This window comes from Cyprinus carpio, chromosome A2, assembly GCF_018340385.1.
Source record: "Cyprinus carpio isolate SPL01 chromosome A2, ASM1834038v1, whole genome shotgun sequence".
Taxonomy (NCBI): domain Eukaryota; kingdom Metazoa; phylum Chordata; class Actinopteri; order Cypriniformes; family Cyprinidae; genus Cyprinus; species Cyprinus carpio.
Genome location: NC_056573.1, coordinates 1109995 through 1136477, shown reverse-complemented (window position 1 = coordinate 1136477; position 26483 = coordinate 1109995). Strand labels below are relative to the sequence as shown.

At 35.6% G+C, this 26483-nt stretch overlaps 1 pseudogene; it reads right to left on the bottom strand.

Annotated features, from left to right (window-relative positions):
* The window catches only part of LOC122135225, a 59867-nt pseudogene that overhangs the window by 19091 nt on the left and 14293 nt on the right, over window positions 1–26483 (bottom strand).

Genomic DNA, 26483 nt, shown 5'->3' with positions numbered 1-26483 from the left:
TGGTTTTGGATGACGGATGAGGAGTCTGATTGGTTTTGGATGGACGGGTGAGGAGTCTGATTGGTTTTGGATGGACGGGTGAGGAGTCTGATTGGTTTTGGATGGATGGATGGATGAGGTGTTTGATTGGTTTTGGATGGGATGGACGGATGAGGTTTTTGGTTTTGGATGGATGGTTGAGGTGTTTGATTGGTTTTGGATGGATGAATTAGGAGTTTTATTGGTTTTGGATGGATGAATGAGGAGTTTTATTGGTTTTGGATGAATGGTTGAGGTGTTTGGTTTTGGATGGATGTTTGAGGTGTTTGATTGGTTTTGGATGGACGGATGAGGTGTTTGATTGGTTTTGGATGGATGGATGAGGAGTTTTATTGGTTTTGGATGAATGGTTGAGGTGTTTGGTTTTGGATGGATTGGTTTTGGATGGATGGTTGAGGTGTTTGATTGTTTTGGATGGATGGATGAGGTGTTTGACTGGTTTTGGGTGAACGGTTGAGGTGTTTGGTTTTGGATGGATGGATGGATGGATGAGGTGTTTGGTTTTGGATGGATGGTTGAGGTGTTTGATTGGTTTTGGATGGATGGATGGTTGAGGTGTTTGATTGGTTTTGGATGGATGGTTGAGGTGTTTTATTGGTTTTGGATGGATGGTTGAGGTGTTTGATTGGTTTTGGATGGATGATGGATGAGGTGTTTGATTGGTTTTGGATGAACGGATGAGGTGTTTGATTGGTTTTGGATGGATGGATGGATGGATGAGGTGTTTGATTGGTTTTGGATGGATGGATGAGGTGTTTGATTGGTTTTGGATGAACGGATGAGGTGTTTGATTGGTTTTGGATGGATGGATGGATGGATGAGGTGGTTTGGTTTTGGATGGATGGATGAGGTGTTTGATTGGTTTTGGATGGATGGTTGAGGTGTTTGATTGGTTTTGGATGGATGAATTAGGAGTTTTATTGGTTTTTTGAATGAATGGTTGAGGTGTTTGGTTTTGGATGGATTGGTTTTGGATGGATGGTTGATGTGTTTTGATTGGTTTTGGATGGATGGATGGATGGCTGGATGGATGAGGTGTTTGATTGTTTTTGGATGTATGGCTGAGGGTGAGGTGATTGGTTTTGGATGGACGGATGAGGTGTTTGATTGGTTTTGGATGGATGGATGAGGTGTTTGGTTGATTATGGATGGATGGATGAGGTGTTTGATTGGTTTTGGATGGACGGATGAGGTGTTTGACTGGTTTTGGGTGAACGGATGAGGTGTTTGATTGGTTTTGGATGGATGGTTGAGGTGTTTGATTGGTTTCGGATACAGTTTTTGGTAATGGACTTGATGGATGGAAGGATGAGGTGTTTGGTTTGGATAGGGTGTAAGATGATGGATGGACGGATGTATGGATGAATTGTTTGATTGGTTTTGGTAGGGTGTTTGGTAAAGGACTGATGGATGGATGAGGTGTTTGACTCATTCTGGATGAATGGATGAGGTGTTTGTGTTAGATCTGAATGGTTGATGTGCTTGACTGGTTTGAAGGACAGATGGATGGATAGATAAGGTGTTTGGGTAGATGTGCAAACAGACAGATAAACACCTGCACTTCTGCTCCATCTCATCTCTCAGCTGCATCTCACTGTGAAGTTGTTCTTCTAGCTGATAAATTCTCTTCTTAAGATTCTCCAACTGAGAGATCAGAGAAACACAATCGGTCATCCTTGCAGTTTAAGAAAGATACTCACTATAATGACGCTATGAAAATCTATTTTAAAGTCTTTTTTGGAGCTTACATGACTCTTATCTTCCTTTGTCGAGCTGTGGTTGTCACTTGTCTTTATAGCTGCTTCCCGATGAAACCTGGCAGAGAGTCAATAATTGATTAATTTAACACAAACATTGGGCTCTTAGAACCGACTGCCTGTTCTAAATCTCAATACTCACTGGTAGTAGGTAAAGCCCACAAACGGAAGCTGATTGCCTACAAATGCTTTAGGAATGGGGAATGTCTCCTCCTCCCCTCGATCCTCCTCAATGTCGTCAAAGTTGCTTGTGTCTACGTCACTGCTTAGCTCCGGCACCACTGGAGCAGCCGCTACATGCAACAATACAGTAATGCATTTTAATGAGAATGAACAAATAATGCCACAAGCACAAAAATTTCAAGGCAGGTACGATTTTAGTTCTTGTTGGTATATTGGTGCCTCTGCTCAGAAATAGATGGACAGACTGCAAAATTACAGCAAATCACTTTGTATTTATACATTTGTAAATGACGATTCAAAAAGTATGAGTAATTCAAAGAGCATGTTTGCAACTTAATTTATTATTTCACAACAGTAATGAAATTCGCCAAACTAACACGGTACTGTAAAGCTCTTCAAAGACTTTTGACAGCACATCAAACTGAATATAAAGTCAGAGGGGTCTGGTGTTGTTTTGTATGGACAAAAACAGTTTTTTAAAATACCTTTTTAAGGGCCTCATGAAAGGCTTTGATAATTGCATATTTTACCAGTATACTAGTATACAGATGTTTTCAAAAACAAAAGACATGAATTAAAAATTTGATTTCATAATTAAGCTGCCACATTTGAGGTTCAGAAACTCAGCTCACTCTCTCTGATGTTCTCTCCCATGCCCACTGTCATCTTGAAAAAACTATGTCGCTTGATTTCGTCGACTCCATTGCGTCCTAACCGCACCTCCCTAGTGAGAGGAGATGAGATTAGCATAATGTATTTTGAGTAAACAAGCTTTTGTTCACTTCTTGATATGCAACAGAACAGTGATGAAAACAATGTACTTCTGCAAACAGATCCAGGGTGAGTTTTATACTCATAAGCTCCTGAAAAAGAATAGTTAACAGAGAGGTGCCATTTATCAACACCTTATCAAATTATCATCTAACGTTTTCAGGAAGGATATGAAAGCACTGATCTTAATTGTAATCTTTATGCTTGACCTAATCCAAATCAAGGCTTTGTAGCTATTAATATTCCTTCTTTAAGTTTAGTGAAAATGCAGAAATTAGTAATTAAATGAAGGTGTCATTTCCACAAGGCAATGAAACTGAAACAAACCGAGAGGTACTGTAAGTATTAAGAATCACTTAGAAGTGCTCACAATAAGCCTAATTGTTAGGAAGATCCGGGGTATTGTTCATGTCTGCAGCACAAATGTAAAGGGCAGGCTACACAAGTTTGTTTGTTTAATTCCCTAACCTCTAGTGTGAGGCAACAGTAGTATAGATGATTGCGTCAGCTGTCAAAAACTATAAACCGGTCATTCTACGAAGTTTTTCAGTGGCTGATATATTAATCTTCTGAAGTTTAATGTATTTTTTTTGTATGCAAACCTGTCGGTGAGGAAAGCACAGATGAGGCTTTTTGCATCCTTTGAGATGTCGCTGTCATCGGGGAAGGTCAAGGCATTCTTGTGATTCATGATCTTGCTGTAGGTGCCCACCAGAGAGTCAGCATAAAACGGCGTGTCACCTGAGGATACATTAAACAACACAGACCCTTATTCTTCTGAAGGCCTCCTCTGTTCCTAGCTTTGTGATCGCACATCTGTTGGGAAAGCTCCCATTCATGTCTTTGCCTTTATGCAGTTCTAGTTGCAGTTTAGTTTCTGAGAATTTAAACTGGAGCCAAAATGCACACTGGTTGTAGGATCCCATGCTCTGAAGTGTAGCTTTTAATAAACAAGAGCACTCTGGGGGTTTGAAATGTGAGGATAAAAAGACTGTGCAGTGCTCACCACAAAACAATGCCAAGACAACACGATTTTCTAATGTGTTGTTCTTGCACACACACTGTGCACTGTGATTGATGGCTTATTAGCAGGTTATTTTAATGGATCACTCAAGTTACCAGTTTAATTCAGTCTGATGAATTTTTCACTGCATGAATGAGGAGAAATGCATGTTTCTTTAATAATCACATAGCGAAAAAGTGTGGTGATTTACTGGCAACCGTCTGACTGTTTGTAAGCAGGAACAGAAAGCACTCTGGTTGCACTGATGTTGAAACTCACCGACGAGCATCTCATACAGGAAGACCCCCACAGACCACCAGTCACACTCTCGGCCATAGTAACCGTCTCCCTCCCTGCGACTTCAGTACCTCGGGGAGAAATATAGTCAGGAGTTCCTACTGCTGTGTCACAACGTACCATTCCATCCTGAGAGCGGGAAAAACAAAAGAATAGAGTCTAAAGCAGAACTGAAAGAACACTAAATGTGCCAGTTTGTTGGCTTTAACGGTGCAAGTGTTTCTCATATTTGCAAAACAAAAAATAGTGAACTGTAAAATGTATTTAAGAGCACACGTGCAAAAAAAAAAGTATACAAAAGTCTACAAAACGCAGACGTCCTACGTCATCCGCCAGAGAGGTGTTCTTTTTGTGAAGGGCGCTTACGACAGTTACCGGAAGCTAGAGATTACTGTTTATAAAGTTCTAAATATAGATATTTTTCTTACAAAAATGCATTAATCTGCTTCAGGAGGCCTTTATTCAACCCCTGGAACCATGTGGGACACTTTTTATTATGGATGGATGCACTTTATTGGACTTCTTTTTGGACTATTGAAAAAACAACACCCATTTACTGCTATTATAAAGCTTGGAAGAGCCACAATATTTTTTATGTAACTCCGATTGGATGCATCTGAAAGAAGAAAGTCATATACACCTAGGATGGCGTGTTGAGGGTGAGTGAATCATGGGCTTATTTTCATTTTAGAGCGAAATATCCCTTTAAATCAAACTTTGCACGTGTTACAAGTGTGTAGCTTCTTTTTTGGATCGATTCATGATTAAAATGCAGTGGTTGGCTCTTATTTCAAATGGCTATGAAAAAGCAAGATTAGTGCATGTTATTTTACACATGAATATTCAATACCTGAACACCCACAAACATAAAAAGCATTATTTCGTTTGTATCTTTCTATTGTTCTATATATTTAATTATGCTATTGCTTGTAGTTTGTTCATTTGTTCTTATTGTTCACTTGTCTTTAATAATGTTTAAACTTTCTATTTGTTAGTCTAGTTAGTTTTTGCTGTGGTATCAAAATTGGAAAATGTATCTTTGGGTAGCATATTTATTAGAATACAAGCTAACATTGGTCAAAAAACAATGATAACAACAACTATTTTTATTTTTTTCCCCATGCTATTATTTCAACAGAGTGTATGGGAATAACAACCAATATGGCGGCGCGGTGGCTTCACTTTTATGACGTCATGAGCAATTCAGTTTTCTATTACAGATCAGATCATCGTCCCAGTGTTTTTAGACTTGTTTATAATTAAAAGTCCTGTGTTAAGCATAACGCTTTTTTTCCTAGTTATTATTGGTATATTAATATAAACCGTCTCTGGCATTTAACTGAAAGTAAATTTTTGTAGTTTTTGTCTAGGCTGCCATATCACAGGAAGGAAAGACTAAGAACATTATTTAACACATATTATTCAATATATAGTTTTAACTGGTATCAGCACAATAATCTATTTATAGTTTATACAGTTGGAAGTAGTACTATAAATAATTACATAATTATTAAAAACAGTCTGATGCAAAATATTTAAAAACTCAGTGTACTTTTTTGTATTCTAATAAATTACATTTATTTGCACTTTGCTTGTGAATGTTTCCTTGTTGATTAGTGAGACTGAATAGCTCTAGATGACGTAGATTTTTGAAGAAGATTGAAGAATGACGATTATTGTTACGTCGTCAAATATTTGCACACTGGAAAGTACACACCAACGTGAATGTGTTGCACTTCTTTACATGCTTACATTTCCCTTATTTGAATGACAAAATGTGATGCAAATTGCACAATTATTATAGTTATCTCAAATAATTGTGATGAAATCAAATAACCACAATCAGATGATTAATCGGACTATCAAATCTCAAGAGATTTTTAGAAAGGTTTCAAATCACTTACCATGAGTATTATTCCCATAATTAAGTTAAATTTGTACATGTTTGGTTTCTATTATTGAATGAGTATAATTGTATGCATTTTTGTGCCAGGTGTCAGGTTTAGCTTCTTTCCATAATTCATAGTCAGAACTGTAATTTAATACAACGAGTCAAGTTCAAATACGCTTTTATGCTTCTAAAAAAGAATCTTGAGACCTCCACGTTACATTATGCTTCATACCTGTACATTTACAGGACTTACTCGAGACCAACAAGTCATCCAGTGACTTTTATGAAAATGTGTAGTTTTAGTACCTTGTTCATTTTCATGCAGGTCCCAAAGTCTGCCAGCTTCAAGTGGCCTGCCTTGTCTAGCAACATGTTGTCAGGCTTTACATCCCTGAGACAAATGTTAAGCAAAAACACACACACACACATAAACACACAGGTTATTTTCAAAATTTCACACATCAGTAGAAACGATGAAAGAGTTGTTTAATGTATGAATGAGACCTGTGAATGAAGCCCATGGAGTGGATGCAGTCCAGTGCCAGCACAACCTCAGCAGTGTAGAAACGAGCCCACTTCTCAGGCACATCATAGTTGCTCATCAGGTTAACCAGGTCTCCACCTGGCATATACTCCATCACCATGTAGAGGTAGCGGTCGTCCTGGAATGCATAAAACAGCTGGACGACAAAAAAAAAAAAAAAAAAAAAAAAAAAAAAAAATTACATCATACTCAAGAATACAGCAAAATGTTTCAAGAAAACATATTTAAAAAAATACATAAACTAAAGACATGATAAATGGCCACAAAAGCAAAAGGATGTTTTTAGTTTTTAAATGTGGTTTTATATTGAAGACAACTAGACATTCACAGCCACTCAAGACAAATCACACAGCTGATAATAATTAATAATCATAACAAGATAAAAGTTTATTAAGAGCAACTTGCACAACTTTGGTCTTGCACAAGCAAGAATGCTGTTTTCCCAAATATGACCATATGAGCATGTTCACGAATGTGATATTACTTTTTTATCCAACATTTCAACAAACAACAAGGAGTTAATATTGAGTGAACTACATATTAGTAACAACAGTATCTGGTTTTAGAAAAAAATAGATCCAAAACAAAACCAGAAGTGAACATTCGTGCCAAACTGAAGTGTTTTGTTCACTGAATTAAACCGTTTTTGAATCTTTCGAGTCAATGATTGAATGATCCAATCATAAAGAATGAATGAATGTGAATTTTTCTGTTTTTGAACAAATCATTTGAGTCAGTTTTTCAATGATCTTTTCGTAAAGACAGTCATTTCCTGAATTAATCTGTTTTTGCCAGGCCTAAACCAGCCAAGGTACCAGCTCAAACACACACTCAGCAAAATATTATTGTTATCGACAAAAAAAAAAAAAGAAAAAAAAAATTGTCAATATCGCACAGTTGTTCAGATCACAGCAAACTCACACAGAAGCATGCAACTCGTTGCTAGGAGACATATAACAAATCGTCTCAAAACATTGAACTTGACTGGATGCAATCCAAGTCTGAAGCTAAAAAAAAATCATAGTTTGTGACCATCATACACTATTCTATGAAACTGTTCAACTCAGAACTGTGTAGTGCATTCCATCCTTGAGTCAGAACAGTCTGAAGGTCTGACCCGAGTTTGGTGTTTGTAGCTTTAAAGCTCTAGGAGGGAGATGATTCATACCTGTTACTACCCAGTTACTGTTGGCAAAGGCCATAATATCCCTCTCTTCCCAGAAGAAAGCAGAGTCCGACCTCTTGATCATCTCAAACTTGCTGAGCAGCTTCATGGCGTAGACTTTGCGTGTGTCTTTGTGCCTCACCTACCGAACAGAGAGAGATTGAACACGAACAGGGCTTGTTATTTACTTTACCTTCACTGGACTATGACATTCAAATAAAGTAAACAGTACAGAATATAACACTCATATAACCACTACTCTATTCACACTAAGAAAGGCAAGGGCATTGTTTAGCAGAAACTGAATAGAAATGATGATTCAATCTAAAAGAAATATAAAGTGAACATACTGTATGTGAAAGCAGCATTATATCTCCAAATCTGCACACTTTTGGACTAAATGCTTTAAATGTCTAGTGAAGCCCTGTGATCACAAATAAACCCTGAGCATACACGATTGAATATGCATGCGTCTCGTTGCTCTATTCGAAATATAAACTGATTTTGCACTCCTAATAGAAATGAGCAAATAGCTGTCACTGTAACAGATTTGATGATAAATAGTGGACAAATATTAAAGCTAGAGTCCTAAAAATCTGAGACACGTAATGATACACAGTTAATAAGAATGTCTTGGGAATAGCGTTCCTTCTCAATACACTCTATACGTGGTGAACAGGGTCACGTAGTTTTATCATGGTTATATTTAAACAATGCATAAATTGAAACCAGTATGCCGGATCAACTGATATACCATCTAGCACTAATATACTATGTTATATTTAAAATCAGGTAAGTACAGTTAGACATAGAACGTGTTTTTGCATTCCAATGTGCTTATCTTCCATTGTTTTTCTATGTAAACGTGCTAGACGGATGTGTCACATCTTTGCATCTTTTGCAGCCTCTTACACACGAGTGCCATGTTTTTAAGATGCGTTGCGAGCTTTTGTTGACCACAGACTGTATAAAAACATGGACGTAGTGTCCGTCATGTCACCCATAGGTTTCCAAAGACCGTTTTTGAAGCTTAAAGTGGGCGGAGCCAGCCATCTTGGCAGCGCGTCATTGGGCAAAGAGAGGCGGGAGCTGGTTGCTGAAACCACGCCCACCCTAGCTCGATGGTGGTTTACATCAGCGGCAATCCACCTGTCACTCAAATGGCCACGCCCTTAATTATGCAGAACTTTAAGGCTTAATATAATTTAAACGGGTGATGGTTATAAAAAAATAAAAAATTCACACCCCGTCACAGTTGTCATGAAGGGCAAAAATTAGCTATATAGACCAAAACTACTTTTTGTACCAGTCTGTAAACATGCTTTTTCTGCTGTAAATTTGGGCAATTTAAACTTGGGGAGTCTATGGCCTCGTTTACACTGCCAGTTAAATGTGACCCAATTCCGTTTTTTTGCTCGTATGTGACACAGATCGGATCTGTTCTATGACAGTGTAAACAGGAAAAAAGCGCATGCATTCGGATATTTCGAGATCGGTTTCAGGCCTCATTTATATGTGGAAATAAATCAGATATAAATCAGATACGTGCCAATGCAACTGTCATGTAAACAGACAGATCAGATTTTCTGAGGCACTGCATTCTGTACGTCATTAAAACTGCGACAATTTGGTACTTCTGCACGGTTTAACGACGTCATATGTGACCCTTGCTGGCAAAATTAGTGTAAATTCTCTCACGGGCTATTTTGAGCTTCAGGTAAAAAAAAAAAAAAAAAAAAAAAAAAAAAAAAAAAAAAAGGTTAACTTTTTTTCTCCGCTCGCTTCTCGCGCTGACTGTCATCCAAAGTGCGTGCGTATAACGGCGCTTTTGACGGTGCACGATACCGAAAAATAGCCTACACACATATACAGAATTACAGTATTTCAGAATTCACGCAAACATCATCTGCTCTGTCTTAAGTGAACGCTTATGGAACTGTTGGGGGAAAACATCTGATGTGTAACATTATATTAGATCTGTGCATTACAGTATAGGACATCTGTATCTGCTTTTGTAGTTTTAATAATCGATTTATTTGTAATGAACACACAAGTTATTTTTACATTTGATTGTTTTTTTTTGCACATGAATGCTTTAGTTTAGATATAAAATGATAAAGGTGATGCATTTTTTGTTTCTTTCTAAGCTACTTGTACTGTTTTTTTGTTTGATTTTTTTTGTCTGTTCTTATTTATAATAGCAAAGATAAAATAAAAAAAAAAAAGCTGTATTGTGATTATTTAAATATAGTAATTAATAATAAGAAAAGACGGAGGACTTCACTTGGGTGACTGTCATTTTTTTGTCTGATTCCAGCAAAAAATCATAAATCATTTTGAAGGTCTTTTTTAATGGAGAATTTTTTACACATGAAAAGAAGCAGCCAAAAAATCGGATATAGGCACAAATCTGAATTGGGCATCAAGACCTTCAGTGTAAACGAGGCCAGCTGATGAACTGCAGTTTTAGTCACTTCCGTGTTGGTTTCACGAGAGAGAGCGGGAGGTTGCCGCTTGTTGTTGGCGGATTGTAATGGTAAAATGTTGCAAGGAGGTTACAAGTAAAGGTAAAAATATAAAACTTTAGTTTGGAGATCTATCCTCACTTTTAACTAATTGCGTATTAGCATGCATATTACTAGCATACTGGCTGTTTATTAGTACTTACAAAGCACATCTTAAAGTCATGAACTGCATGATTTTTTTTATTATTAATATTTTATAAAGTTCTCTGAGGTTCACTTATAAAGTTAGTGTGATTTTACGTCAAAAACACATAATTTAGAAGTAATAGGCTATTTTCTATCCTGTTTTCAACCTTCCTGCAGAACGCTCTGTTTTAGTCAGACTTAGCACTGCATCATAGTTTACTTTCAGTCTCTCTGAAAAGCCTGCATCATACTGTCTTGTTTAAAAATGAATCCGTAGTAAAGCAAAGCAAACAAACAAACAGTGCTTACACCGGACGTGAGCGACGCAACGTGACTAGAGACAACAGAACCCGCTATAATCTGTGATTCTGTCTACACGGACTGACACAACAAATCTCTGACAGTAAACTAATGTCCCGCTCTGTTTCCTCTGCGCTCACATCCGGTCTAGATATGGTGTTAGGATCACAATTCAAAGCATATTTTGCACAAATAGTTATTTTGGGAAAGTATGCTTGAATTTGAAATATTCTATATTCCCGATATTTTCAAATTTTAAATTGTTTCTTCTAATTATTCTGATATTATCGGTAAGATTCGATATATCGCCCAGCCCTACTACAAGTGCATATCAGTGGGCGGGGCAAAAGAGGCAGTGATGTAGAAGCAGGCGTTGATCTCCTGCAGAGGCGGGGCTTAGCCACACTATTACATCATAAAGTAGCACAAACCAAAACGAGTCGTTTCCTGAGCTTGGATTCAATAAAAGATGTTTTTAGACTAACGAGAAACAATTGAGTTTTGCAGTTTTGATTTTAGTTAAGTTGGCTTTTTTTATTTTAAATGTTATATTTTAATTTGTTTTGTGAGTTTTTTTCTTTTTTATTTATTATTTTGAATGTCTTTTTCTGCATGACCATATTCACTACCTCATACCTAAACTTAACAACTACCTTACTAACTATTAATAAGCAGCAAATTAGGAGTTTATTATTGAGGCAGAAATCAGAGTTAATAGTTAGTTAATAGTGAGAATTGGTCACCACACTAAAAACAAAAAAATCTAGGTGATGGTATATATTCTAAAAGTGGAAGTAACAGCAGCACAAATGAGAACAATACTCAATGCACTTACCAGCTGTACTTCTCCAAATGCACCTCGTCCTATGACCTTTACCACTTCATAGTCCACTGCTTTCATACGAAGCTCCCGAATTTTGCTGATTGTGTCCTTATCTAGAAATAAAAACACATGCCACCAATATCAGACAAACATCTGCATACTGTTAAGAATCCACTGGGCAGCAGAATATGGTTGAAGGTTGAAGATTTGCCACTTTGAGACACACACCTGTAACTAAATGCAAGTGTCAATCTCAAAAACTGCCTGTGTTAACATAGCCTTAGAAAACCTCGCTGCCGGACGGGGCACCTGTTTAGGTGAATGGGTGTGCCGCTGAGGGGCCCTGGAGGCTTTATCTAACATCCAGCTCTGCTTCCCGAGGGAACAGATAACATTCAGCCAGATTTGTTCTTCGCTGAGCAACAGGGATTCTTTTCTTACTTGAACTATGAATGGATGAGGCGGAGTGGCATCTAAGTTCAACAGATTTAAAAACACAGCAGAGAAACAATACGAATTTGGATCATATTCATTCAGTAAAGAGAAGCCAGCAACTGAAGTGAATCTAAGTTATGAGAAGGGGCAGAAGAAATCCCACAGCATTTGCAGAAACATTAGAGAAATGATTTGTGATTTTTGTCATGCTGGACAGTTAGAAAAACTTTTCAGGGGGAAGAAAACGGTTGCATTTCATGTCACGGGGAACTACACTAGTGCCTAGACGCATGTCAGTCATCTCAATATTTCTTTAGCCTTTTGCTGATAAATAACTTGATATTTAAGTATTTGCTCTGAAATAGCAATCAGAGGAACATTAATTTTAATAATCAAACAAAAAAAGATTTGATTCTCAGATGCATCACTATTCTTTTTTAATGATTCATTTTAAGTTTGCAAATATTACAGCAAATAGTTGCACACTTGCATGTGTGCACGGATGTGCATGACTGCACGTGTGCTATTATATGCATTTGCAGAATTACTGTAAACAGTGGGTTATGGCTTGTAAACAGAGGAGACAAGCATCTGATATATCAAAACAAATCTATGCATGTGAAAGAAGCTTGCTTGCTTTACTTTCTGGAAAACTTTCAGATACTGAAAGCAATATGTTTATTGCTTGTAAAGTGTTTTTTTGTTCTAGTGACTATTAATTGCAAATTACTTGACTATATACAGTATACACTTTTATACCATTTATTTATGAAAAATATGACTGTTATATAAATTGCTCAGCCCTAGTTCCAAAGCATTTTTTGATGCTTTTTAAATAAAAAATAAAAATGCTATTTCTTATGGTCTCCTATTTATCTCTATAGAAGTTGACCCTTGTATGGAAACCTGGAAATGTCAAAAAAACCTCAGGATCTAGAATGGTCCCTACTTTAGTTTAATACTATGGTATATTTTGCATGTTTTATCATCTGACAGGTCTCTTCTAATAGTAATAGCACAACTGGCAATGTTGTTCATGTCTGTAGCAATCCAAAGTTTACTACTAAGTGAAAATCACACAATTATACAATGATACGGCCTCCGCTGAGAGAGAGAGAAAGAATATGACGTGCATCTCCACCTTGCAGTGCCAAAAGCCCTTTTGTGTGAGTGAATACTTGGACTGACAAAATGTTATCTGACTGAAAGTACTGACCCAAAACCAGTCCCCCTTCACAGCAAAGCAGCTTGAAACTCTTCATCATGTAATTCTGAATGAATTCCAGACAAAATACTTACATCTATTTAAGAAGTTATCGATGCTTTTGTTTTTTTTCCTCAGGCTGGAAAATCAAGGTCATAAACCAGAGCATCCAGACTGTCGCTGGAAACAAGAAAAAACACAAATATTACTTCAATGAAATGTGTATTTTGTTTGCTCTGACCAGTAGTTGTGCTACATATATTCATTAGTCATCACTTTTGCAAACTAGGAAACAAATAGTTCTGCATAATCAGCAAGAAGTGTTCAATTTTACTGCAACGAACCGCACTGAAATTAATGAATTTGCCATGTCCTAATGTGTTAAAATCCAGTGTTGCTGCTTTCAGTCTGTTAACATGAAAAATTTCAAGACTAGTTTTTAACATGCATGCAATATGCTCTATATTGTAAGCATGTTAAAAACTAGTCTATAAATTTTTCATGTTCAAAGCAGACACTAAAAAATATTAAAGCTAAAAATCTACTTGCAAGTCAGTACACCTATGCACCAACAAAAAATTGCTATTGTTTGAAAAAAGCAACATTTTGCCCACAATTATTCGCTAAACCGATCGTGTAAAAACACAACAACGTGTATAGGATCATTTTATGTTGCAGGCCTCATGCTAAAATGCATTGAATCATTATTTTTTTTTTTTTTTTTTTTTTGCATCCATCTCCACTCTAAACCTACAAAGCAAAAAACAGATTTGTAATCGATTGCGAATGCAAATTTATTAAAAAGAACGGAGACGGGAACTGAAATGTGCAACGCATCACTGTTTTTCAAATGCTGACAATGATGAGTATGTCACTCACTTCGTAAAAAAACAAATGAATCATTATTGACTTCACAAACATTATAAGTGAACCTGAAGGAATATAATTAAAACTATAAAAAGGCATGTCGCTTCCCCTTTAACGGAGGAACCTGAAGCCTGAGGAAGGCTGGTCTGAATTGTGAGGCTGAGGGCTTGACTGACCACACGGCACGCTTGATTTAGACATCCAGGATTACAGTAGATTAGCTGAAGATTACGCCTGGTTGATGTCACTTATGCCACTGCTAACCTGGTTACACCGGTCTGCATTTTCTTAACCTTGAACAACTTGATGGGCGTGTTATATACACAAGCAGTCAAAAGTCTAGAATAATTATGAAACTGTTTTTTATTTTAATTTTATGGTCACCAAGGCTGCATTTATCTGATTAGAAATACAGTAAAAAACAGTGACACTGGAGAAGCTACTAGGTTTACAATTTAAAATAACTGTTATTCTATTTTAATACACTTTAAAAAGCCACTTATTTACTGATGCAAAGCCGAATTTCGCCCCCTTTTCAGAATACTGTATTTTAAAGATAAATTTTGTAACAGTTTTCATAAAACTTATAGGACCAACCGCATGTGTCGCCCCCCCCAACATGTTTGAGAAATTGCAAAAGACGACCCACCACCCCACCAACCCCACATTTATTCATTCAGTTTCTCAGACTGTAGGACTCAATGTAGAGCTTTTCTGATAAAAATTGCAAATGGATGGAAGAAAAAAAATTCCAGGTTTGTTGTAGAGCTAAACAATGTGCCCGACATTTTGTGATTTTATATTAATATGGCTAAATAAAAAAACAAAAAGAGAATAAATAATAAATTATTACTATTAAAAATCTAAAAGAACAATTAAATAAAAACAAATGAGGAAAATAGATACTGTAATAATAATAATAATAAGCTGTATTTTAAATTACATTATTTTTTGCCGAATTAATTTCAAACTGCAGGAAGGCCTTAAAGGATGGTTCACCAAAAATGTATAATTCTGAAAAATGAAACTCATCCTCAAGTTGTTCCAAACCTGCTTGAGTTTCTTTCTTCTGCTGAACACAAAACACAATATTTTGAAGAATGTTGCTTAGGAAGAAACTGACTTCCTAGTATTTTCCCCCATGCAATGCGTAAAGTCAAGATCTACCATCAACGGTTTGGTTACCAACAATCTTCAAACCAACATCATCTTTTCATGGTCAACGCTGGAAGTAAGTCATACATTGAAATTAAAATTAAATTACAATTTATGCATTAGCAACGCTTTTATCAAAGCGACTTACAGTGCTTTTCAGGCTGATCAATTTTTACCTATCATGTGTTCCCGGGGAATCAAACCCCAACCTTGCGCTTTTGTAACGCAATGCTCTAACCACAACTTGAGCTACAGGAGTCATACATGTCTGTAACAACTTGAGGGTGAGGTAATGACAAGTTTGTGTGGAGCAGCATTTACTGTGGGCAGCAAACACCTGATAACGTGTATGAACAGGGCAGTGCTTCACAAAAAGCACATGTTTTTTTAAATAAATCGCAGCCTTTTTGATTTGATGATAACACTAAACCATATGCGATTTTTGGTTTTATTTCAATTATCCTGTTAATCCTTGATTAATCTCTTTTTTTTGCATTCTAAGCCGTAGATTCTGTGTTGTTCCTCCTCGACAGCTATAGCTTATAATTAGTGGTTGACCGATATTGGTTTTTTGACAGTCGATGCCGATATCTTGGAAAGCAGGCGGGCCGATAGCCGATATAAAGCCAATATTTTTTTTTTTAATTTTTATTAATATTTAAAAATCTGAAATCATTTGACAATGGATTAAAAAATAAATGTGTAAAATAAACATACTTTTACTTTAGATGACAAAGTATTTTTGCGCAAATAAATAAATATTTCAAATAAAAATTTAATTAAAAAAAGTAAACACTGTAACCAACAGGGCACTCAGTATTCTGGGAAGTTTGTGTGCATAGGAATCACATTTTTTCAAATAAAGCCAAGGTAACACTCATTTTACATACAGCACACAGTGCAAGCAGTCTACTTTTTTACTAGAATATCTCTGTTTTTATAATGCACTGAACTGCAAGCTGTGGACGTGTGAAATAATTTCGTTTCTATGCAACATATAGAAATGACAAATAAAGCATCTATCTATCTATCTAAAACACACAGAGAAAATGACATGAATATGACAGTGGGCAAATGCATAAAGCGCAGCATAATTTGAAATCACGAATTTAAAATATTAAAGCATTCATTCACACGGGACCGACCGTCCACACAGAGAACACAGCGATCATGCGGGATACACATGCACACTTCACAAGATCTCACAGCTGGATTCGACTAAGTTTGCAAGGTTTGTGATATTAAATGTTCATTAGTCATTAAAATATTTGTTTAAATTATATAAATGTTGGACATCTATATTCAATACTTTTTCTGAGGTGTATAGAGTTAATTTTACTCCCTCTGTTTTGACTGCACTTTTTGGGGTGGTACCCTCTAGCATTTCTTTAACTAAAACACTATTCAAACGCTATAGTTGCTTTTGCCGTCTTTGCTTGCACGGCGTCTCATACTCTTAAGGTGGAAACAAGAACATCCCCCTAAAAACACATGACCAATGGATCGCTGACATTATGAGGTTTTTTAACATGGAGAAGATGATATGTACTCTAAAACTGGTTCATTGTCTAAATTTAATAAAGTATGAGCAGCCATTCTTAAAATATATGGAAACTTTTAAAATGTGCACTATACCATGTCATGGAAAATCACGCCACGTCTTAAATGTGATGGCTTAAACTGCTGAAAATCTGATCTTATTTGTTAAACTCATTATATATTATTTTTTTTGGTCTTTTGCTGGTTTGGTTTAATGGTATTTAAACTGCTTAGTTTTTCTAACCTTAAATGTCTAATTACGTTGTCTTCTATGTTGTTAGGGGTGGTTTTTGAAAAAAAAGGCAACCCAGCATAGAGAAATTTCATTGTGCTAGTGCTTTGTTGTAAGCTGTCAAAAATCATAAATAAAGTGGAAAAAAAAAAAAAATTATATATAAATGCGTATTTGCTTAAACACCGCAATCGAGAAAGTATATAATGTTGGAATGTAAAAGCAATCCTTAAAACTGCTTTTTGTATACATAATTTCCTTTTGTTTAACGTTCTATCTGATTTAGACAGACTTTTATTTAACTGTTTAACAACAACAGTGAACAAAAGGATGAATGTAAGCTCTGTGCACTCAGGCGCTGCCATTCTCAGCGGCGTCAAAATAAAAGTCCCGCCTCGAACACACCGGCCAAGCAGGAAAAACTTATTCTAAATCGCCGAGATATTTAAAAAATGCCAAATATCGGCCGATATATCGGCCTTGGCGATATATCGGTCGACCACTACTTATAATCTCCTTTTATTTGCAGCTGTCGTTAAAATGGTGACATGAACAATTCAACGCTTCATTAAGCTGTTGATGAAACTGGATGTGCCTATAGATTTTTTGGATCGGTAATGTATCACAATGTGATTATTTTTCTTTTCACTAGGTGTAATAATAATAATAATAATAATAATAATAAATCAACCCTTTTCAAGGACAATATTTAAAATGCAAGCACATTTTAAGCCTTGAAATTGTAACTGCTAAAAGCAATCATCCCATTTTCCCAACTTTCCAAACTCTGTACGAACTCTGAGATAATAACAAACGTCCCCATTCAGTAATGTATGGTTTGCATAACATCCTGCCACAGTCGCATTCCGCAGCAGGACTGTACACGTCAGAGAGCTATTTTAAAGAATGTGGGCCAAACAAGCTCCCGAGAAACTGGAGGAAAAAACAGCCAAGAGCACAGTCAGAAAGTGAAGAGGGCCTTATTTCTAATTAACAACCCTTGAGCAGTGATTTAAACATTGCTTCAAGTCTGAAAAAAAGGAACAGAAAACAGTCTTTAATAAGAATATCAGAAGAAAAAGCGTGAACAGTTTCTAAAAACAGCCCAAGGCCATAAAACAGAGAGTGAAAACATTCTTTTTTTTAACACATGTCCTCTAGATAACCTCAAGCAATTACAGATTTAACTAGTGTTGTCAAAATTACCAAAATACTGAAATTGTTATTACAGTATACCGGTAATACAACTGACTCAATTCAGTACCCAATTAAATGTGGCCGTCCCATGTGTAATCAAGATAACATCTTGGAAAGTGCTGATTTCAGCAGCATATTTATTTATATTTACTCCCATCGCTTACAATATAGCACTGAGCACAAGAATCTGCTCAAAATGGTTTTGTTCAGCATGAGCTCACTGATTGAGTCGCACTTTCATGCATCCTGCTTTATAACCAAAAAATGTAGACAGAAGGTGAATAAAAGATTCATTATTCAGTGTAGAGTTTGATAAGACTCTTATTCCTCGGCTGGAGTCGTGTGGAGCCCTTTGAAGCTGCATTGAAACCCCAATTTAGACCTTCAACCCGTTGAGTTGGCATATCAACCCACTGATCCCCACTGAAGTCCATTATATGGAGAAAAATCCTGGAATGTTTTCCTCAAAAACCTTAATTTCTTTTTGACTGAAGACAGAAAGATCTTTGATGACATGGGGGTTAGTAAATGATCAGGAAGTCTGTATTCTGGAAGTGAACTAATCCTTTAAAGGGACAGTTCACCCAAAAATTACAAGTCTGTCATAATTAACTCACCTTCAGGTTCCAAACCTGTACTGCAATTCTTTGTTCTGCAGAACACAAAAGAAGATATTCTGAAGAATGATGGTAACCAAACAGTTCCGGTTCCCACTGACTTCCAGTGTATGGACAAGAAATACACTGGACAGCAATGGGTACCAAAACCGTTTTGTTACCAACATTATTCAAAATGATATATTCTTTGATTTTCCACAGAAGATACTCAGTCATATAGCTTTGCAATTACATTTGGATGAGTTAATGATATAATTTCAATTTCTAGGTGGACTTTCCCTTTAAATACCATTCTTCCACTACCAAAAAATAAATAAAATAAACAGCAACAGAAAATGTAACATGGCTCATCTGATGGAGCTCTAATAAAAACACAGACTAGGACCTGTTCTCATGCGTCGTCATTTACATGATGATGATGATATTTCCTCACAAACATATATCTGATTCTCTCAGAGCATGAAAAAATTTTTAATTTTTCATCTCATAGTTTAATCCGGACCATGGCACAGCATCAGATTTGCCAAAGAAGCACAATTAAAGCCACCATGAAATCAAATTTGGCAATTCTTTTTTTTATGGGATATTGGGGTGTTATTAAAGGATTTATCCATGCACATTATTTATTTATTTGTTCCTGTGTTCCTGGATGATGTTCTCTGTGTGTGTGGGACTCTCTGTAAATGTGTGAATCTGCGATTTAACTCACTGGAACTACTAGTGCATTAAAGAGTTTCAACGCTCACCTTTCAGCAAAATCAGAATCGATGTCCAAATGTGTCCTACTTATAGACAAACAAAATGCATAAAAACGAGAAAGAAAAAAAGTGTATATACATGCAGTCAGAGATACAATTCCAGTATATCAGAGATATAAAAAATCTGACAGGTGCTGTATTAGGAGATGAAGGCCTTCTTAGTTTTCCCTTTTGATCTCTGAGCATCTGTTGTATTCTGAAGTGAAGTGTTTTTAGTGTGAGTGGGCTCTCCTGACAGTGAACACAGCTTCACTCTCTCTACACACAAACTAATGCTCTGCAGCTCACCTGTAGCGCAGACACTGTGTGACGCCATTTACACAGCCAGTGTTTATTTAACCTGTTCCCATTAGTTTATGTTTAGACACATGTGAGAGTGCACTTCCGTCACACACAGCTTACAGAGAGAGAGAGAGGGAGAGAGAGAGAGAGAGAGAGAGAGAGAGCAATGAATCAAGCTCAAAGACAGCTTGTGCAGCTTGTTCAATTTATTTTGTTAAAATTAACTAATGCAACATATCTTTATGATTTCTCTCAACCTAACTGCATTATTTTCAATCAACTTTAATTGGTAAAATAATTTAGTAAAAAAAAAAAAAATAAATAAATAAATAAAAAGGTAGCCTAATCATTTTATGTTGGGAATACATGAATCATTTTTGTTGAGTTAACTGACCAGTGGATCTGTAGTTCCCAGCAGGCTTCCCATGAAGTGTTATTAAAGTATTGTTTATATACTTTTGTGGCGTTTATTAAAATTCATGGCCCAAGCACAGAGTCTGCAGCACTCCCTTGAACACCTGAAATTATATATTGTAGAAGCCTTATTATTGTTCATATTGATCTTATTTAAAGGGGTCATATGATGCAATTTAAAGTTTTTCTCTATGGAGTGTTACAAGCTGTTCGTGAATAGATAAGATCCCCAAAGTCTCAAACCCAAAGCTGTCTCATACATTTTCAAAATGTGTTCAAAATGTTAGTTGGTACACAAAAAATGTACACCTGCTCTCAACCACGTGTAGCTACATGGTTTGTAAAACTGATGACACTACATTTTGATAACACAATATGTAATATCATAATATTTCAAAAGCTAACTTGCCCATATAGCTTGGTAATCTTTAAGATATTGAGGTTAAACTCATCTGGCTTGCAGTCTGTGCTTCTTATGTGCTTCTGCAGTTCATTAAAAGATTAGATGGTTTCACTCCACCGAGATTGCGTTTAGGAATTTCAATAAAAATAACAAAATCAATGAGTTAAATGTAAAAAAAAAAAAAAAAGTCATATATAAACAAAATCAAGAGCCGTAAAGGCCGCTTTCTTTTTGATTATGGATTAGTATTAGCCTATTATAAGCACAAGTAATATTTCATTTCAACACTTTCATCAAATAATTTTTTTAGGCATATGGCCAATTAGTCTCTTTTGCATTTATGCAATATACTGCAGACAACCCTAGGAAAGGAAGTCCAAAGATCCCATGACATTCTTGTAAACATAATTCATGTAGTTTATAATTAAAGGACTGGGATTATGTTCATTGTAAATGAACATGCACACCCTATTTATGAATGACTGTGATTCATTATCAGATCTGAGGTTTACGTTGTATTCGTGAATCCAGATGAGAGTTTTCAGGAAGGTCTATTTTACATGCAAATTACTCTTTATTTACTTACATTATGCAAGCTTTCTATGCAGAAAGTTAATTTGAAGTTTGCATCACTGATTCTGTTATTTTCCTTTTTATCATTGAGAAGCTGCTTAAAACAATATGTTTTTGTACAAAAGCGCTTTATAAATAAAGGTGACCTGACTTGCACATATATGCAGAAAATCCAGAAAACACAAAAAACAGAAAAATCCAAAAACAAGCTCCCATCCAGTCAACAGGAAGTCAGCCATTTAAGATGTTAAAAAGTGCATGTGCTGAACTTCCTAGGGAGGAGTATTTAAAAACAAAACAAAAACCTCCTCCTCTTAGTCACCAAACTTGGTGAACATCATGAAAAGACATTGAAGATGCTAAAATGTGAATTAATTTTTCATATCTCCTCACATGTTGGCCATGGCAAGGGTTTGGTGACTATAGGTAAAAAATAAGGTAAAATAAGGTAAGAAATATCAGTATGGTTCTGTTAACACCTCAAGAATCCTAAATGACCTCTCAAAGGGGCCTGTCTGTGAGAAACAGATGTTGGATCTCCATCAATGAACTCTCTGTTCAATCAGTGACAAAAACATGAAGCAAATATTAAAGATTCAGCATTAGCTTCAGGTGAGGAAACCACGAGAGATCACAGAATCTAGACATTAAAGGGCAATTTACACCTCGATGTAGCTACAGGGCACACCTCTCCAAAAAATATAGCTGTGATTGGGCCACTTTTTAATTAATTAATTTATTTATTTTTTAAGAAAAATGGTTTGCACAATAATGCATTTTGGATTAGGAAATTTCAAAATGTTATTATTGTGTATGTGTGTTGGAAGCATTATTTATCTGAAGTACTGGGTTATTACTGATATTAATTTGATCATTGAATGAGGTGTATGGCTGTGTTGATGTATGTGCTTGCTTGCGTCTAAAGAGATCTGGTGATTATGTGGTTTGTGAGCGATACTTTGTCTGCAGAACCACTGTGCTAGCTTACCCTTAACTAGAAGTACTATAAATATTTCTCAGCTCCTCGATGATAAAAATGCGTGTGATGCTCTTCATTTGTAAGTCCCTTGCATAAAAGCATCTAATAAATGACTGAATATTACCTGCCTCAAACCGATACGAAACTTTGTAGTGTGTTGTTTTGGAACAAGAAAAATAAACCTATTCAAACTGTGATTTGATTTTATTAATTATTACATTACAAACTTTAATTTGTAAGGCAAGAATTCCAAGTTCCATGCAAATGATAAATTAAAAGCGGCAGATACTAAAAGCTTGTAGGTTATCGTTAAAATACATGGAGAAAAAAAAGGGACACTGGCTTCTGGAACTGAATTTTCTTACAGGATGTTTTTATAATACAGTGACCTCTTATATCTCAAAAGATAAAGGGAATTTAGCAGGCATGTGATCAGCTACAGACAAAAAAGAAGGAAAATCTGACCACGGCCCAAGCCACGCCCACAAGTAACGCCCCAGCACTCATTATTAAAAATATATATTTGTGCACATTAAAAGACATATCTTATATTGGAATAACACATATTGTCCTATAAAAAAATAAAATAAAAAAGCAGCATTTAATAATCATGACAACAATTTAAAAATATATTATAATAAAGTACTATAATATATTATAGTAAAGTATATAGAATTGTTATTATTATTACCTGCCAAAAGTTTGGAAACATTACAATTATTAATGTTTCTGAAATAACTATCTTCTGCTCATCACGGCTGAATGTATTTGATCAAAATAAAGTAAAAAAAAAAAAAAAGAAAAAAGAAATGTTGTGAAATATTACAAATACATTTTCTTTTTCAATTTTAATATATTATAAAATGTAATGTTATTCCTGTGATGCACAGCAGAAGTTTTTTCATTATTACTCCAGTTTTCAGTGTCACATGATCTTTTAGAAACTATTACAATTTATTACATTTCTGATTATTATCAATGTTGAAAACAATTTTGCTGCTTCATATTTTGTGTGGAAATGATGATGCACTTTATTTTTCAGGATTTTTTTAATAAATATAAAGTTTAATGAACAGCATTTATTTGTGTTTATCAAAGATGTTTGTTATATTTGTTAATTTTTTTATTGAATTTATTTTATTTTAATTGTTTTAAATGTCTTCACTTCGTGCATGATGAATAAAATTAATTTCTCTCTCTTTTTTAAGTCTTAAAAAATACCCCCTCAGCCCCCCCCCCCCCCCCACTAATAAATAAAACTCTCATACCAATTATGAAACCCAGTGTTTTTTTTGTTTTGTTTTATGTTTATTTATAATTATTTGACAGACTTCTATCTGTATTAGACAGAACTGTTAACAACGACAGTAAACAAGAGGGAGAGTGTGAGCATTGTTTTTTTAGTTTGTTTGATCTTTGCGTCGTCAAAATAAAAGTCCCACCTCGAACACATCGACCAAGCAGAAAAACTTATCGGCCAATGCCGATATTTGAAAAATGGCAAATATCGGCCGATATATTGCCCTTTGCGATATATCGGTCGAACACTATAAAGAACCGTCTCTTTCTCAAACTTTTTTTATAATCTGAAGAACCTTCTTTTGCCACAAAGAACCTTTTGTGAAACGTAAAGGTTCTTCAGATGTTAAAGGTTCTTTATGAAACCATTTAGACAAAAAAGGTTCTTGTTCTATGTCATCGTGAAGCACCTTTATTTTTAAGTGTATGACAACATTTACAGGATGCAATGAGGAGGAGCCCAAGCTACACTCAGTGGCCAAGCGATGCTTATGGCCCACGATATTGGTACAGATTCTGTGTAATGAACAATTCTCTGTGACTGTATATTTCAAGTTGGAAAATACATTTAGTTCCCACTTTAAGTGAACCTTAGTTCCCAGGTCATCGACAAGATGGATTAAAATGCTGATAAACTCAAGAAAAGATCAGACATCACATTACAGTATGACTGAGATGTTAAAATGTAAAAAAAAAGTCTGATATATCGGCCGATATTTGGCATTTTTCAAATATCGGCATAGGCTGAGTTTTTCTGCTTGGCCCATGTGTTCGAGGTTGGACTTTTATTTTGACAGCGCTGAGAGCAGCAGCGCCTGAACACACAGTGCTCACATTCTCCCTCTTGTTCGCTGTCGTTGTTAACAGTTCTGTCTAATACGGATAAAAGTCTGTCTAATAATCAGATAGTACGGTTAAACAAAGGAATTAATGTATACAAAAAGTATTATAACTATTGCTTTTATATTAGAAATGGCAAACATTATAATGCTTTCTCGTTTGCCATCAGCATTAAGCCAATTATGCATAAAATACGCATTTATATCATTTAAACAAATCTTTCAATGGCTAGTGAACTTTTAATTTCACAAACCTTGCAAACTTAGTCGAATCCAGCTGTGAGATCTTGTGAAGTGTGCATTTTTATCCAACATGATCGTGTGTTCTCTGCGTGACGGTCGGTCCGTGTGAATTGAATGCTTTAAACTTTAAACTTGTGATTTCAAATTATGCTGCGCTTTATGCATTTGCCCACTGTCACATTCATGTCATTTTCTCTGTGTGCTGTATGCAAAATGAGTATTACCCTGGCTTTATTTGAAAAATAAAAATATGATATGAATATGATTCCCAATGCACACAAACTTCCCAGAATACTGAGTGCCCTGTTGGTTTCAGTGTTTACTTCCTTTTTAATTATATTTTTGTTAAATAAATACTTTGTGATCTAAAGTATAAGTATATTTATTTTACACATTTATTTTTTAATCCAGTATGAAATTATTTCAAATTTCTTAAATATATATATAAAAAAGGCCCCCCTGCTATCCAAGATATCAGCATCTGAATTTTGCACGTCATCAGAATCACATGATTGCAAAAAAGCAATTCAAAAATGTGATGTGCTTGTCATGTTCTGACCATAAAAGAGTAGTTTAAAACCACAATTAACAGTCTAGTTTCTACAACTTTCACTTAGGTGAAAAAATCTGCCTTTAAACTGGAAAGAAATAGAGATTTGAAATTTTCCATTAAAATTATCAATATCGAATGATTTGAAAAAAAATTTACGTGAATATTCTTTTTTGGCCATAACCTTGTACACATTCAAATTACATTGTGAAGTGCTGTTTACGACTGTATTATGTGAGATACTGTTGCATTATGGGATGTTCACACAGGAAGCTAAATGCCATGGAAGAGAAACTGGCAGTTTCGTAATGACAAGAAGCACTCACAAGAAACTGTCTGAAAGTGGATGATAAAAGATTTTGAAACAATCTTCTCTTAAGAATAGAAAGAAACTATTTCGCTTCACCTACCTGCCATCAAAATCACACCTAAACCACTTCATCATCTCAGATAGATTCCATGCATTAGCTGTGCTTCGCTGCACACGAGCTGGAGACAGCATCACAGCTGAGAACAAACATGCATTCTTATGCAATCTTGCATCCCTGTCTACTCATTCAACATCATCAACATTCACAGAAAGATCAATTCTAATCCAATTCTTGAAATTAAGAAACAGCCTCACTCACCTCCTTATCACCTACTACTTGAGCAAGAACCAACAAAACCACAGAAGGGAGTTTCTCTAGTAATTACGTGACATAAAGCATGAGAAAGCCCGGAAGTCTTTGTTCAGTTAACACAACCTCAGGGCGAGGAAACAAATCTGCTAGTGAGAGGTGTAAAGGAAGTGCCACCCATTGTCATTTCAATCCATTTCGATATACAAACGGTTTTAGATTAGTATTACAACCTGATTATAACCAACCTTCTCTGTTACAGGAGGTTGCATAAACATAGTCCATTTTGTTACGACTGGTGTCTTTAATTCTGTCATCATTTACATGCACCAATGTAATCGGCCGCCGATATTTTCGTCGGCCAATTTTTTTCCCCAATTTACAACCATCGGCATATCGGCTATAAAAGAAAAAGGCCGATACAATAAATCGGTGTTTTATTAATTAACTGCGTGAAGGCACTGAGCTGTATGATGTTTGTTGCATAATCCAAGAGCTGCTGTCTGCACTTTAATGCTAATCAAATAACAAAAAACTAAAGACATGATTAACATAGGATCGCACACTGTTCTTGACTAAATAACTTTTGTAACTTTCATAAGTGTAGCGGACCTCATCTGAATGATGACTAAAACTTTACTGATGTTTTATTAGTATAATGTGATGTAATAGTATAATTTAATGCAGGTGTTTTTGAACTTTGCTGATTTAAAACATGATCAAAATACTATCTATTTTGATGCAAAAATTCCAAATAAGAGAGGAAGTGACAAATATCGGTATCGGCCAATAAGGGTTGTTAAAATCGGTATCTGCCCCAAAAAATCCTATCAGTGCATCCCTACTAGGGATG